Below are 16,906 nucleotides of genomic sequence, written 5' to 3' on the forward strand. Positions count from 1 at the left end.
AGGGAGCAAAGGAAAACTGAGCATATAACATTTTTATATAATTTTTGAAAATAACCATATTAAATGAGTTAAACCTTATAAAGCAGGTGATCAGTGCCTGGCACATGATAAATCCTCAACCATTTTAGCTACTGCTGTTTGCCAATAATAATGGTTTCCTGCTCAGGGTTAATTAAATCATATTGTATTGTACTCTTATCGTTGGGCACTTTATATGTTTGTGGTTCTGCTTCTTCCTATGTTAAATGGCCCTCTACTTCCATAGCACTCTGGTTCTGTATCTTTTGGGGGATTTTGACCTACTCTCTGTTTAAGGCTTTCTGTTTTAGAGACATATCCTCTCACTTCTGATATTCTCTCTTTCCTCGCTACATACATGCCCATTTTCTGCACATATGTGCTTGAACTCACACATTCCCAGCTGTCCCTTCCAATTTGCTACTTTCAGTCTGCTAGGAAAACTTAGCAAACTCAGACTCTAAAGGAGGGCTTAAAGTTCGAAGCATTTGGGAAATCAGCAAACACATGCATATTAACAGCATTTCTGGAGCTCGCAACAAAAACAGTAAAAAAAAAAAAAAAAAAAAAAAAGAAACATTTTTTTAGCCCAGACATGTATGGAGAAAATCATCCAAAGTAAATAGATATTTGGCAATGTGTTTTGACTTTATTTCTTTTATTTACATCACTCACCATTTTTTAAGTTTACATAATTTTAGTGTAATACCAGCCTTTTTCTGACATTCATCTAAAAATTGATAGAATGTGTATAAATATGGAATTAGAAAGTATATATAACTCAACTTAGAGAGCCATCATGAAGTAATTTCTTGTCTACTCTGAACCAGCTTTTTAGCCACTCTTATTGGAAGAGTGGGGAAGAAAGGCCTTTGTTTTCTGATACTGGGACCCTTAGTGAGCTGTGAATTCCACACTTTAAGATGTAATTCTAGGATTGTGAACACTTGTAGAGTCACCAATTTTGTTAATATTGCTGTCTTTTCATCTTAATTCTAATAAAGTTGAACTGACCTAAAATTTTAATGAGATTTTCTCCCACCTCCGCCCACTTTTAATCTTTGGAAGGTAATACACAGAGATTTGCATTAAGGGATACTCCCTTTTTTATCTAAGACTTTCATTTAACTGACTTTCAAGATGGCAGCAGGTTAGATGAAATCATTCTAAAAAGATCGAAATATCTACCCTTGCTTTGCTTTGCTTTGCTTTGCTATGAGTTGTGGTACATTGTCATTAATGTAATGAAGACAAGAAGCCTGCATTCTATTCATTTTTAAACCTTGAACACTGTGTCTTAATGTGTTCCTTTGGCTCTTTTGTGTGCTATTTTCATCCCATGTTTACAATTTATTTTTTTCTTTTGACAGGTCTGAAGAACTGTTGCCCAATTCAACAGTGCCAGCATTCCAACTTTGTTAAACCTACCAACATCTTAAATGGACTTTCTGTGGTGGTACCCTTTAAGAGGCGGATGAAAGCTACTACATCAGTTTGCACATTCTAATCACTTTCCAGTATCACAAGAGAGATTTTTACTTATATAATAGCCCTAGTGTATGCATCTGGTAAAACCAGAAGCTACAATCCAGTATTACTGCTAAGAGACATTTTCATCCACCAATGTTGTACATGTATGAAAATGGTGTACTGTATACTATAACACGCCCCATACTTTGTTTTGGAGAGTACAATAATGTAAATCCTAAAAGCACCACTATTTTAGCATAATAAAAGAAAGTCCAAAGAGCTCCTATATAGACTACTCCAGATAACTTCGCTTCTTTGATACTTGTAGCTTATTGTAATTTTTTTTAAGAAAATCAAGGTCATTATCATTGTATTGTACAAATAAGCGCTTTGATTAACACAGCTATATAGTTTTTTTAATTTTTAAAAAACCTGTGGAGACAGTGATCTTGTCTTTAAAAATACAATAGTCCTTTCAGTATAATGTCTTAGATTAAAGACGTTGCCTTTAATATCTGTTGGGAAGGAAATGTCCAGATTTTTCAAATCTCTTATATGTTTCCTTTTTTGTTTACATAGGGAACAATGTTTATAGTTGTGTGTACAGTGGGGGTCTACAACAAGAAGTGTATATTTTCAAACAATTTTTTAATGATTTAACAATTTTTGTAAATCATTTTCAGGCTTCTGCAGCTGTAGATTCTCACTGTGAATCCCTTGCTTGCTCATGCATAAGTGTATTTGCAATACCAAATATACAGGTTTAGTATTTTTGCCTGTTAGTGATTGTTTCACATGTGTAACGTTTTGGTTGAGATGTTAAATGGTGGACGAGTACTGTGGATGTGAATGTGGGAAGTAATTTTAATCATGTATAATTGGTCACAAGGCCCAAGTTGCAGTAACTATTGCTGTTTTATTTAACAATGCCTTGTTGCTTTGTATGCATTAATGTTTGGGTGTAAAGATTGTGTGTCTATCCAAGAGGGAGCCACAGTATTTAAATTGACCAACCTAATGTTACAACTACTTAGAGGTGGCCAAATGTAAACTAAAAGCCTTAATTAAAGTGGTGCAATTTTGTATAACTTAGCATCAGTAGTTCAATAAATTTGGATTGCCATGCAAGGGCTTGCATTATAATTACTTGCCACTTGAATGTGTTTTGTGTAATGTTTAACAGTGCTAGTAAATAAATATAGATTTAACTTCTTTTTAAATCTAATAGGTGTATTTTACGTAGTGTGGTTTCATAATTTAACATTTGGGCAAGCAGACTCATATTCATTACATACAGAACTGATAAGTGAAATATGTCATTTTCCCCCTTAGTATATTATTTGAATATCCATATAACAACCTTTTGAATTTTTCCTTGGGAAAGAATTTTGTAAATCAAGCAATATTACATATGAACATATGCCTTCTGCATAATATTTAATAGCTCTTTGAGGTGTAAGAGGAAGAATTGAAAATACATTCACAGATGTTACACATTTGGATTTTTAAAAAATATAGGACAAAGTTAGAATATTATGGTTATAAAAATTTTTGAATGAAGTGGACTAAAGTACTACTTTCTTTTTAAATAATAGATCTGTCTTTGTCTTATGTGTACTATAATTCAGTTTTGGGTTTTTTTGGTGGGGGGGTTGACACTTGAAAACAAATGTTAACTCAAACTTTCTTGAAGTGTTTGTCAGCCACTGAAGTATATCATCAATTAATTACTGCTACCATCTAATTTAGGGATGTCTGCCAATCCCCTAAATAGATGCTATTTGAATGGGATACTTAAAGGCTTTCATTTAAAGAAGTCTTACTCCTTACATATTTAGCTCACAAAATTCCATATATTTAAAGGTTCCATGGATCTATTAAAAAAATAAAAAATAAATGTTTGTCCTTGCAGTAGCCCCACTTAACTAAAAAGACTTACTTTGGTAGAATTGGTTTTACTTATAGTCATTCGGAGAAAATTAAACCCAGAAGACATGGGATTGTGGAGCCTAAAGTCACTTCAATTTACTGTGTCCTGTTGCATCCATTTGACCCTATTTAAGGCACTCTCTCTTTTTTTTTTTTTTTAAATAATATTTATATTTTTATTGATTTCAGAGATGAGGGAGAGGGAGAGGGAAAAACATCAATGAGAGAGAATCATTGATTCGCTGCCTCCCGCACACCCCCTACTGGGGATGGAGCCCACAACCCAGACATATGCCCTTGTCCTGATTCGAACCCAGGACCCTTCAGTCCACAGGCCAACACTCTATCCACTGAGCCAAACCAGCTAGGAGAACCCTCATTAATTCAAATGTTTGTTACCTACCATCTGTATATCAGGCTCTGTTCTAGGTTCTTAACAGAAATTCAACAGATAAAATTTAAGTACTTCCATTTTAAGCACTGTTCTAGGTCTGACAGTAGAGCAGTAATGAGGTTAACTTGGTACCCTGACCTAGAATTTATATTCTGTTGTAGAGTTTCTCGGCCAACGCCATGGATGTTTTGTGCTGGATAATGAAGGAGCGGGGGAGGCTGCCCTGTGCATTACAGGATTCTTGTAGCATCCGTAGTCTCCACCCACCAGATGCCAGTAATGCCATTGCCAGCTGTCTTCCCCACTTAGATTTAGGGAAGGGGTAGGAGAGCAGGTGAAGGGCGAAATCACCTTGATTGAGAAACACTGATCTGGTAGGAAATACATTAATTTATTTAAAAGTAAAAATACACTCCAGTGAGTGTGAGGGGTACAAAATGGACAGCTTAGGAATAAGAATGTAGCCTCTGAAACCAGATTTCCAGGGTTTCTAATCCCAGTTCTGCCACTTCCTAGCATGTGACCCTAGTTAGATCCCTCTATTTCCTTATCTGTAAAATGGGAATGATAATAGCACCTACTTCATAGGAGTTAAAAAGTGAAATAAATGCCAATACCACCCTCTAGGCAAATATATACTAATATATATATTTGTATTTTGCTGATAAAGGGCTATAGTTACACAGAAAACACCATTATCTCTCATACAAAATAGTAACTGCACCTCAGGAATGCAAATCATATGTAGAAAGACTTATGTGCTTCAATATAAAAATGCTAAAGTAATTCGGTCAGAAAACTCAAGTTCCTTTTAATGTCCCTAAGGATACTTGTAGAAACTTGAATTTTAGGAGAAAACCAGAAGGGTATTTCACTTAATTTTTCTGAAAAATATAAAAAAACATATTTTGACTTTAATGTTGGCTCAGCTTTTTTTTTACAAATAGAAAGTTTTAAAACCTATTTTTGAAAGTAAGTTTTGCTTTGCCTTTTTAATCATCTTTACTTTAGATGTGGGGCAGCAAACTTAGAATCAATGCAACCTGGTTTTCATTCACCTCAATCTGTGTCTTCATTGAATTTAATCCCCATATGTTGTTCCCTCTCCTCTCTATTAAATCTTGGAAATATAGGAAGGAGTTATAGTATTTTTATTTTTATTTTTTTGTTAATCCTCACCAGAGGATATTTTTCCATTGATTTTTTAGGGAGAGTGGAAGAGAGGGGAAGATAGAGAAACATCGATGTGAGAGAAACACAAAGATTGGTTGCCCCCTGCCCAAGCCCTAACCAGGGCCCAGGCTGGGGAGGAGCCTACAACCAAGGTTGCCCTTTACTGGAATTGACCCCAGGACTCTGGTCTACAGGCCAATGCTCTATCCATTGAGCCAAACCAGCTGGGGCAGAGTTAATGTATTTTATAATTAATATTTCTATGACCTTAGAAATCTCAAGTGTTTACAGGCTTCTCTCTTTTTAACATGTTTTTATTGATTTTTGGAGATTGGAAGGAAGAGGGAGAAACATTCATGAGAGTGCAACATCAATCAGCTGCCTCCTGTATGCCCCCTACTGGCTTCAAGCCTGAAACCTGGAATCAAACCTGCAACCTCTCTGTGCGTTCGTTGAAGGATGCTCCAGCCAATTGAACCACACTGGCCAGGGTTTATATCTCTTAACCTGTCAGTGAGCCTTAACAAATTGGGATTTATGGGACTCAAATTATTTTTAAAATTAGTTCTGTAATTTGTTTCAGTGCATTAATGCAGTGGTATGTTATGAATGCATGAGAAAAGTGTAATAAATTGAGAATAGAACTAAATTTATGTTCTCAACTGATATTAAGGGAGGTAAGTATGAGTTTGTTGGGATATTGGTACTTGTCAAAATTGGCTACTTAACCTATTAATGGAACAACTAAGTTTGTAGGTTTGATATTTATCTCTGGAAGTCTGTTTTCTAAGTGCTGATTTTAAAAATATATTCCACATGTTGTACATACTTTGAACTTACTCCCTTAAAACATCCTTCTTAGTGGCCTGTAGATTACTGACTTAAAGAATTAAAAATTTTGACCAAAATTAGGAATAGCTACCTGATTTTTTTTTAAGCTAAGAATCAACAAACAGCCGAAACCGGTTTGGCTCAGTGGTAGAGCATCGGCCTGTGGACTGAAAGGTCCCAGGTTCGATTCCCGTCAAGGGCATATATGTTGGTTGCGGGCACATCCCCAGTAAGGGGTGTGCAAGAGGCAAGCTGGTCGATGTTTCTTTCTCATCGACGTTTCTAGCTAGAAAACTGGTCAATGTTTCTTTCTCATCTCCCTTCCTCTCTGTAAAAAATCAATAAAATATTTTTTTAAAAAAGAATCAACAAACAAAAAAATAAAAATAAAGAAAAAAGAAACATTCAGTGTTGCATGTCTACCTTGTTTTATCATTTATAGGCAATCAATATCTCTTGTCTGAAAGGGGGTGAAGACATTTTCTACTATTTTATATTCTGAACCTAGTTTGACATGATTTTTCTTATACAGTTACATAAATGAGATAATGCAGGTTCAGTATTTGGGTCAAAATGCAGTTTTTTGTTTTCTGAAAATAAGCACAGATCTTTACAGAATTTTTATGTGAACAATATATTCATTATGTCAAAAAGTTTATGTTCTCTATAAGCACTACGTTCAGAACAGGAAACAGTCATGTGCTGCATAATGTTTCCGTCAATGATGGCCTGCATGTACAGTGGTATACCTTACAGGTGAGGTGTGGGTAGTAGGCTAAGCCATCTAGGTTTGTGTAAGTGCAATCTATGATGTTCACGTGACAAATCGTCTAACAAAGGATTTCTCGGAGCATGTTGTTATGCTGCTCATGACTTTATTATCCAACTTTTGAGTGTGCACCTTTCTGTGCTTGGGGCAGAGGGAAGTAGCAAAGAGTAAATGCTAGCCCAGCCTCTGTGACTCAGTTGTTGAGCATGGACCTATGAACCATGAGGTCATGATTCAATTCCACCATCAGAGCACATGGCTGGGTTATAGGTTCAATTCCCAGTGAGGGGCCTGCAGGAGGCAGCCAATCAGTGATTCTCTGTCATCATTGATGTTTCTCTCTCCCTCTCCCTCTGAAATCAATAATGTTTAAAAAAAAAGGGGGGGGGGGGGTAAATGCTAAACCCCAGTCCCTGCAAGATGCTTAATGCATCAATGGTGGGTACAAGTGACATAAAAGTAAAAATTCCTTTCAAATGTATAATTACTAGTTTTACTCAAGTCAATGTTAGATTCTCTGAGCAAATCAACCAGTGGTGGAGAACTGCATGGCTGGCAGAAGGAAAAAAAAAAAAAATGAGTATCTACATACTGGAATGGAGTGCAATCAAATTGGTGTGGTATAGTGAGTGGTTACCAGGAGCCACTCTTATTGTTCTAAGTGAGTACTACGACTAACATTTTGACAGCCGTGTGAAAGATAGCCAGAGAGGAGTAATGATAGAGCTGGAGTTAACCCAGTAGCCGGCTTGTAGGCTGCTTGGGTCTGGAAGCATGAAGTAAATATGGTTGGAGCTCTGATGAGAAAGGAAGCCCAAGGAAATTTTTAAAGGAATAACTGGAAAACTGGTTAATGGCTTAGATGCAGGGGCTGAAGGAAAGTAAAATATCTGATTGTATTAGCAGAACCAGAGTGAGCACCAATGAAGATAAATTGAAGAAACCAGGAAGTGGTTTTTAGTGTATGAGCAAAAGAATTTTTTGTTAAGAAAGTTTTTAAGTTAAATGAAATATTGTCATGAGCATCTTCTGAGGAGAGGCAAATGTAACAGTTGAACCTTGAAGTCACTGACATACAGGAGGCAACTGAAACCATGAATGTGAATGAAACTATTTTCATAAGGGTTAAGCATGAGAAAGAAAAATAGGACATCCTGACCTAAGGGGGCTGGGGATGGAGAGGGGAGGGTTGGAGTACAAAGGGCTGCTCTTACAGGTAAGATAGCCTCCTTTGGCCTGAACAAGATCCTGTCCCCTCTCCTATGCTATAAGTCAGCAGTAATTCCATCCTTTGGACATGTCATAATTTGTATCTGTCTATATATACTTCTTAGGGGAGAACTAGCTACTAATCTAAGGGGATGATAAGATAGTTTTGGAAATATCATCCTCTAATAAATTAGTACCAGGGCTGTGGATGTGGGTGCAATGATTAAAGTCTGTTTCAGAGCCGATGTTGATAAACTTCAAATTGAGCAGCAGCAAGGCCACACAGCATCTTTCAAATACATGTCATTGAAATATTTCTCCATATACCTTTCCAATAATACAAACATTTTTGTTCCTCTCATTTTTCTTAAATGCCACTTTGGTGCTTTACCCACAAAAATATGTTACGGGATTCTTACTAATTCTTATTAACTAGGTTCTCATGTTGATCTATTATTTTCTAAAAAGATGAATGCCCTAAATAGTATTAATATATATTAGTTCCTAGGGCTACTATAACAAATTACCACAAATCTGGTGGCTTAAAACAAACTTGCTCACACTTCTGGAGGCCAAAGGTTCAAAATCAGTGTCAGCAGGCCTTGCTCCCTCTAGCGGCTCCAGAAGAGAATCCATTCCTTGCTGCTGGTGTTCCTTGTCATTAGGCCACAACCCAAACTATGCCTCCATCTTCATATCTATGTGTTTTATCTCTCACTTCTCTAAGAACATTTGTGATGGCATTTAGGGCCCCTCAGCACAATCCAGGATATTCTCAAGAGTCTTAACCACATCTGCAAAGACCTGTGTGTGTGTGTGTGTGTGTATTTTATTATTATTACAGTTGACATTAATTTCAGATACCTCAGTAATTAGGCATTATAAAACTTCCTAAGTGATCATCCCCCAAAAAAACACCTTTTTAAAATAAAAGCAACATGCATAAGTTTGGGCATTAGGAGGGAGACATATCTCTGGGAGACATTAGCTCACCACAGTGTTTTACTAATTTTGCAATAACAGAGACTAGCATGGGTCTACTCTAGAATTACCCAAAATATGTTGAATTAAATCAGACCTAGGAAAGCTCCAGAATTAAGCTACTCTGCAGTGATTCTTCTGAAGGAAGCTAGAATCAGACAAAACTTGCAGGAGTCAGTGAGAGGTCTAGTCTGGGCTAGTTTTGCAATTCAAGAACCAATATAGTGTCTATGGAATGCTGTGGAAAGCATTTTCCCACTGAATTACCTTCTACTGGTGTTAGCGTACATCCTGTGTACCACAAATATTTTAATATTTTTCAGTAATGACAGAAATATCCCCCTTTCACTGAGTGATGTAAATAGCAAACTTGATTTTCTTTATTATTTTCAGCCACAAGAGAGCTTTTCCTCCACTTCACCCCCACCTTTACTCAGACATACATGATTCATATTAGAAGACAATGAGTGCTGCTGAAACCAGTGTCATAAACAGTGTTTCCCAAACTTTTGACATATGTGTACCCCTTCTATAATTTTCGTAACACTGAGTACCCCTCTTACTCATGAGAAAGTAGAATTAGGCGCAGCTAAGCACGGTGCAGTGCATATCCCCACCAAACTCCGGTGCAACGTGTACCTCCACCAAACTCTTCCCATACCCCTGGGAGTACGCGTACCACGCTTTGGGGAACACTGATTTAGAAGATTGTAGTCAATTTCTGCCTGAATTTAATGTTTTGTTTATGTGTTGTTTTTGTTTTTTGGAAATGGGAGGAGTGTGCAGGCACAAGAATTAAATGATAAAAGTCATATGGTTAGATGAAGTAAGTACATTGAACATTCAAACGAATTAAGGATAAATTCAATGCAATGTGTTTGGTTTTTTTAAAAAATATTTGTTAGTACACACCATGCACAGGGGTGAGGTTTCTGTCACTGGACCTTCTCCAAATAGGCCTTATTTATTAATTATTTGAAGCAATGGTGTAAGGAGATGGTTATTATCTGTGCGATTTACATATCTAAGACACACGTTCCCAGAAGTTGATCCAATCATCCTTTCCTAGAACTATTCTGGAAATAGTTTTCATCACTCATTCTTTCATTTGAGTTTTCTGAATTCATTAAAATAAAGATTTTAACTGAAGAGTTATAGAGTGTATTTTATTAGACTGAAAGACAATACCTGAACAACATCTTGGGCTCCTTGTAGAAACTGAACCAGCTGGTAGTTATTATTTAGCAAAGTCCTGACTTGATTTTTCAGCCAGCTCCTAATTTTTCAGAAACAGCCACCACCGTGACCCTTACTGATTCCTCTAATGCTGTCATGGAGGATGTCCCTAAGGAAGAGTGGCGCCCACTATCTCTCCCCTTATCCTCCCACGCTGAGCGAGTACAGGATACTCCTGTTATCGGGGCACTCTCCCCTTAGCAGGATGTGTCTAATGCCGGATACAGAATTAATGATTTTGTTGCCCTAGGCCCTCTGCCAAGGGTCTCCTTGTTTAGTGACAGTAAAGAGAACAGGTCTCAGAAAGTCATCCAAACAAAATAAATGTAACTTGTCAGCCCTGGAAAGTGAAGACAGTTTACAGTGTTACCTCCCCCACTGTCTGTCTGCTGCATCTCCCCAAGAGTTCAACTACCCAAGGCCATTACATCATCAGGAAGGAATTTTTAAATCAGTTATTGGTAAAACTTACTGAGAGGAGCCATAGAATTTGTCACAATTGGCTCAACTGCTTTATCACTTTGAAGAAGAAAAGTAAATTCTAGGAAGCAAAAAATTTTAACAGGTCTTGACCTGCACAAATAAACCATAAAACACCTTTTGAGTAAAACCAAAATATATTCAATATCTAGCCTTAATCTTAGTTAGACTATAACTTTTCTTTCCCAAAGGAAAATAATCTGAGGTTGATATATATATATATAATTGATATTTTACAGAAAGGAAGAGAGAGAGATAGAGAGCTAGAAACATTTATGAGAGAGAAATATCAACCAGCTGCCTCTTGCACACCCCCTACCGGGTACATGCCCTTGACCGGAATCGAACCTGGGACCTTTCAGTCCGCAGACCAAAGCTCTACCACTGAGCCAAACTGGTTTCAGCTGAGGTTGTTATATTGATAACAATTTGCAGTACCATTTCCAAACATGGACTGTTTCTCTGCTCTTCTTTCTGGCTAACCTATTTTGAGAGAATCACAAAAGGAGAATAGTGAAAGAATAAGAAAAAACAGCAAATGACAGCTTAATTCTTGGTTCTTCAGCATGATGTTTCTATGAAGAACTCAGGAGCTCTGATAGTTAAAAAATAATAATATTAGTTATCTCTTGGACCTCCTACTATGTGCCTCCCACAACTCTAAGGACTGTGTTTGTCTCAGCCCACAAAACAATGCCAAGAAATAAGGGCTATTATAGTACTAATGGTGCATCAAATCAATAGAATAAAATATTCATTATAAACACTGGAAATGAGATTAGTTTTGCTGATCCAAATGAATACTTCAACACTCAAAATATCTAAGAACTCTCAGGAAGTTGAAATGTGACTGTATACAAGATAAATATGCCAAAGACAAATAGTTGTTTTTTTTCCCTATAGGCACAATAAGCACTTAGAAGTTGATACAGAAGGAAATATTTATGGCAGATAAAAACTATAAATGTCTAAAGGAATAAAGCTAACAAGAAAGAGCTATTATAAAGTTTTATTAAATGACATAAATCAAAATCTGAATAAATATTTTTATGCCATGACAATGTCATAAAACACCAATTCCCCCAAGTTAACAGTTAATGTAATATGATTCTAATTTGAATTTCAACTGGGTAAGATTTTAAGACTGAAATTGAACTAAATGATCTTAAAGTTCAAGGGAAAGAGGAAATAGCATTGACCAGTAGATTAGAATTGAGTCCAGAAGCAGATTCCAGTACATAACAAAAATTAACATATAACAAAAACATTTCAATAAGAAAGAATATTTTGTAAATGATGCTGGCACAACTAGTTTGAAGTAAATATTCAAGCTAGAAAATATTTATTAAGAAAAAAGTTTTGCCAAAACCGGTTTGGTTCAGTGGATAGAGCGTTGGCCTGTAGACTGAAGGGTCCCGGGTTCAATTCCGGTCAAGGGCATGTATAATACCTTGGTTGCGGGCACATCCCCAGTAGGGGGTGTGCAAGAGGCAGCTGATCAATGATTCTCTCTCATCAATGTTTCTAACTCTCTATCCCTCTCTCTTCCTCTCTATAAAAAAAAAAAAAAAAAATCAATAAAATATATTTAAAAAATAAAAATAAAAAAAAGTTTGACCCCTATATCACACCAAAAGCACATTGTAGATATATTGAAAATTTTCAAGCTGTAAGTAAAACAAAAATTTTAGAAGAAAATCTAAGAGACCGGAAGTATAATCTAGAGCTAGGAGACACCTTAGCCCAATTTGAGAAACTTGGAAGCTATTTTAAAATTAAAGTAGTTTACATAAACTAAATTACTAAGGGAGGGTAGGGTGAGCAAGTTAAGGAGATCTCAGTAGGTGAGAGAAGAAAAGCAAAAATACAGTGATGGGGGAACAACAGGAGGACAAAGGAATAGAGAATCTTCCTTGTCAGTAGCAACTAAATAAGGTTTTGGGATGTAAATATTAAAAGCTATACGAATGTTATAAGAAAAATACGAACGTAAGCATGTGAGGAGACTAATGGATAATTATAAAAATTGTGCTAGCAGTAATAATATGGATGCCTTTTGAACTACTTTGCCCTAACATTGTTTTGCTACCTTTACATACAAATAAATTTTTAAAATTTTGTCATTAAGTCATCATCATAACTTCATACTTAAATTGGGGAAGAAGGAGGTAATCATAATTCAAAAAGTCAAAAGAGTTTAGCTTTATTTTACTACCTGAAATTCAACCTTGGTGCACAGCTAAAAAACTTCCCTTGGTCTTGTGAAGCAGAAGGGCTCCCCTAGGGTGGCAAGCAGTTTCCTAAAGATTAAACCCAACCATTTACAAATTGCAAATAGGAAGCCGGGATGGAGTTTGAAGCACAGATTTACCTACTCCCCTTTGGCAGCACAGGCTCAGATTTCAAGGGCAATGTTCAAGACAGGCACAGCTTTTCCCTGGCATTATATTGTGCTGCCAATATTTACATCCTATCATTTTATGCTTTTTAATGCACTTCTATTAATAGAATCTGCCTAGTTTGCTCTTATATGTCAATATGTTTAGAGCTCAAAATACACTCCAAGTATTTTAAAAGTCAGTTCCTGGTCTTGATTTGTGTAATAAATATATTACACTTTTAATCATTAAAATAACACCTTGAAAATTTTGTTATTGTTAAAGAATAGATCTTTACTTAAAGACAAAGAAAGCTGTACATATATGGTAATTATCTATTCAAAAATTTAATTATTTGTTGCATTGTTTCTTTTTAAAAAAAATATATTTTATTGATTTTTCACAGAGAGGAAGGGAGAGGGATAGAGAGCTAGAAACATCGATGATGAGAGAAACACCGACCAGCTGCCTCCTGCACACCCCCCACTGGGGATGTGCCCACAACCAATGTACATGCCCTCAACCAGAATCGAACCAGGGACCTTTCAGTCCGCAGGCCAACACTCTATCCACTGAGCCAAACCGGTTTTGGCTATTTGTTACATTGTTTCTTAAAAGGTTATCATTAGTCAGATGATGATGTATGTTTCCCCCTCCCTGCCCTCTTCCAACTATCTCAGCATGCAATCAGCACATGCCTCCCCCTGGAGCCAAACACTGAGGTCTGGACATGACCCCCATTAGATGAAGGGGACTGAAGTCTACATGTCTTCATCTGTGATCTTTGCTAAGAACACAACAGCCATCCTCTGGATTCTTCTGCAAACCTCAGAAGAGGAGAAAACCCCCATGCTAGACGGGGTTGAATTTCCTGCCTTCACCCCACCAAACCTTGGAGGATGAGGAGGGCTCAGTCAAAACTAAGACCACATATTAAAATGTTAACGTGTTTTTCTTACCCAGTCAAATTTATGAGGTAAGGTTCACACTAGCTACCTTCTTTTCATCATAAAGTCTAAACAACCTAAATTGTACTACTTAGAGAAGGCAGAGAATGTAATAAGTCATTCTTCAGAAATGCAAATGTGTGTTTGATTCAAAGATTTCTATGCCAAACAGAGAAGTATGTGAAAACAGCAAGGTAAAATGTGCAAGCTGCGATAAAAATTTGTGGTTTAGCTGGGGAATGCCATATCAAGAGGGAATCATGATTTTAGTTTTTCAATGGCCCCCAAGGTCATCTTCACCATTGATGGGGCCTAAGATGTCTGTAAAGAGGAGTCATTGCAATTAATGTATTTGTCTGGCAAACTTTTTATCAGCAAATCCCCACTACCTTGAAAATGTCACTAATTACTCTTCGCTTAAGTCTTAAGACATTAGAAAAGTGGTTCCCAACGAGGGGCACACACCCCATAGGGGGGCAATTTGGCTTTTAAGGGGGGCAATTTGAGAATGAGTTACTAACAGTGAATTTTTTGTATTTCTTATGGTTCTAGGAGCTCAATATACAGTATATAAATATATATTGTGACAAATTTATACATTCCAGTTATCTATTATATGTTTTGAAACTTTATTGCTATTTTTTTAAATACATTTTATTAATTTTTCACAGAGAGGAAGGGAGAGGGGTAGAGAGCTAGAAACATTGATGAGAGAGAAACATCGACCAGCTGCCTCCTGCACACCCCCCACCAGGGATGTGCCCGCAACCAATGTACATGCCCTTGACCAGAATCCAACATGGGACCTTTCCGTCCAAAGACCGATGCTCTATCCACTGAGCCAAACAGGTCTCGGTTATTGCTATTTTTTTCATATCACTTCATGTTTGTTTGTTTTTGTTTTTGTTTGGTTTTTTTAACAATTCCTTCCTCAGTACTTTAACTGTCCTTTCATTCTTTTATTTTTCTCTTTCATGGATGCCAGGTTCTTTGGTAGCTTGTTTGGACAAAGTGAATGGCCTTTTAGGCTTCTTCCACATGAATAGGAGTTCACTTTTTGAATAATAAGAATTATATCTCATAGGGGGGAGTTCAGAATTTTAGTAATGCTTAGGTGGGGCTTGGCCAAAAAAAAGATTGTTAACTTCTGCACTAGAAGCACAAGCCACAATGAAACCTATATTAGGCTAACCCTTACTGTTAGAATTTTATGAAGCAATAATATATTTATGATTTCATGATTAAAAATCTTCTAGACATCAGTGTTTAAATCACAATCCAGCAATAAAGGAGTAACTTGAAATTGGAAAGTTTTACATTTCACCATTCTATTTTCCTCTTCAAATTGAACACAGTTTGAAAGAATTAAGAGAAGCTATAACACATAAATTACTCAAGGGTTCTTTCTGTTTTTAAGATCTACAAGATTTAGATGATAAACCTTTTGAAATGGTAGAGAATATGTGAAGTGTCATAGAATTTAATATCAATAAGAATACATTCAATCTGATTATACAAATGTAGATACTCTTTCTAGAATATTTTTTGAGACATTGGAAGTGACCCACTCGCTCACAAAAAATTTGAGCACCTGCCAAGTGACAAAGGTGGGGGCGAACGAAACAGACAGGGTCCCTGCCTTCTCGGTGCTGAAAAAAGGCACAAACACTTATACTGAATATTCACTTTATGTGATGTGTTATAACAGTCAATGTTCTCTGAGTGGTTATTATATACCAAACGCTGTTCGAAGTAATTTATCTGTTTTTCTTCCTCACCTGATTCATAAACTTCTTGAAATCTACCTTTTTTGGCTGCCTGATGTGTCTGGATCAAACTTATATCTTATTTCCTTTGCTACTCCATAACTGTAATTTTGCTATTGTTATGAATCGTAATGTCCATTGATGCCTATTGTACTATTTTACAGCTTTCCTGTAGTTCTGAAATTTTTCAAAATAAAAACTCGGTGGGGTACGGGGGGGCAATGATGTTTGGTCTTCTCAGCTGTTGGGGGTGAGAGAGAGGAAATGGTGCTCCCTGTCAGGCAGTTCAGGTTTGAGTGTTTTGAGGATGGCTGCTAACTTACTAGACCCGAGTTCCTGAGCAGCTGCTCTTTCCCAAGCCTTTTCTCCAGCTTCTCCACAATTCTGTGAGCTCCTGATGGGCTCCTAGTAAAATCCCCTTCAGTTGGCTGCAGTGAATTTCTGTCACTGAAACCAAAAATCCTCAAAATAAACCTAGTGTATACAATATGCACCACACAAGGATTTATTTCAAGTTGTTTTAAATAAACCAAATGAATATATTTTGAAATATGTTAGGATAGTATGGTACTTAAATCTACTAACTGTGCCCAAAAAAAATGAACTCCAGGGCACTTTTCAACAAGTGTCCACTCTTTGCCTATGAACAGAACATTGGGCTAATCCTTTGCCCAACACTGCTCTTCCTTTTTCATTGTGTGCCTTACAGCCAATCGCTTCAAGTACATTATGGGAATAAAACACACGAATTGCATGCCTGGGAAACCATGTTAAGAACCTGAGCCCCTGGCTCACACTTTGAGTAAACTTGCCATAACACTGACAAAAATCACGAGGGTCACAAAATCCACTTTCCAAAAGAGAAGAAGTGCATTTTTGTCCAGGAAAAGGAGGAGATGGGAAGAAGGAGAGAGCAGAGAAGAAAATTACCATTTCGATGACGACTGTGTGCAGTGTACATTTGACATCTCATTTTTAATTCTCAGAAGAACTCTAACGTAAAGGCCTTATCTCTATTCCAACGATGAGAAATGGGCAATTGCAGCAGGCCGATCGGGTGTTTTTTCCAGAATGCTCAGTTGTCTCAGCGGGAACAGGTGTGAAGAGGCCTTCCCAGGAATGGCTTTCCCAGGATAAGAGCAGAATGGAAATAAATACCTAGGACAACCCTTCCACTGCATCCCTCGGGGCCAGGATACCCTGCGTTTACCTACATTGCTCTTTGAAGTACTTTTATGCTTTTTAAGGCAGATAAGCCTTTTCTCCTTCATAGGGAGACATACCAAGTAAAGAACAAATAGCCATTATGAAAAACAATTTCACCT

At 36.9% G+C, this 16,906-nt stretch overlaps 1 protein-coding gene and 2 long non-coding RNA genes across 4 annotated transcripts in view; all 3 read left to right on the forward strand.

The window, feature by feature from the left end:
* The window catches only part of RAP1B (RAP1B, member of RAS oncogene family), a 49,432-nt gene extending 46,711 nt beyond the window's left edge, over window positions 1-2,721 (forward strand). For both annotated transcript variants that reach the window (XM_036456652.2, XM_036456654.2), the window contains one exon: window positions 1,389-2,721. The gene's annotated coding sequence lies outside the window, so the exon portion shown is untranslated. The remainder of the gene's footprint in view (window positions 1-1,388) is intronic.
* Window positions 2,722-9,476: 6,755 nt separating this feature from the next.
* Window positions 9,477-11,005, forward strand: LOC118729251. Its single transcript, XR_004991165.1, has 2 exons — window positions 9,477-10,695; window positions 10,900-11,005. It is a non-coding gene; the product is annotated as an uncharacterized LOC118729251 (long non-coding RNA).
* Window positions 11,006-13,156: 2,151 nt separating this feature from the next.
* LOC118729252 lies at window positions 13,157-13,801 on the forward strand. The gene is made up of 2 exons (XR_004991166.1): window positions 13,157-13,195; window positions 13,549-13,801. It is a non-coding gene; the product is annotated as an uncharacterized LOC118729252 (long non-coding RNA).
* Window positions 13,802-16,906: the final 3,105 nt, after the last annotated feature.

The sequence above is a fragment of the Pipistrellus kuhlii genome, unplaced genomic scaffold, assembly GCF_014108245.1.
Source record: "Pipistrellus kuhlii isolate mPipKuh1 unplaced genomic scaffold, mPipKuh1.p scaffold_m20_p_3, whole genome shotgun sequence".
Classification (NCBI taxonomy): domain Eukaryota; kingdom Metazoa; phylum Chordata; class Mammalia; order Chiroptera; family Vespertilionidae; genus Pipistrellus; species Pipistrellus kuhlii.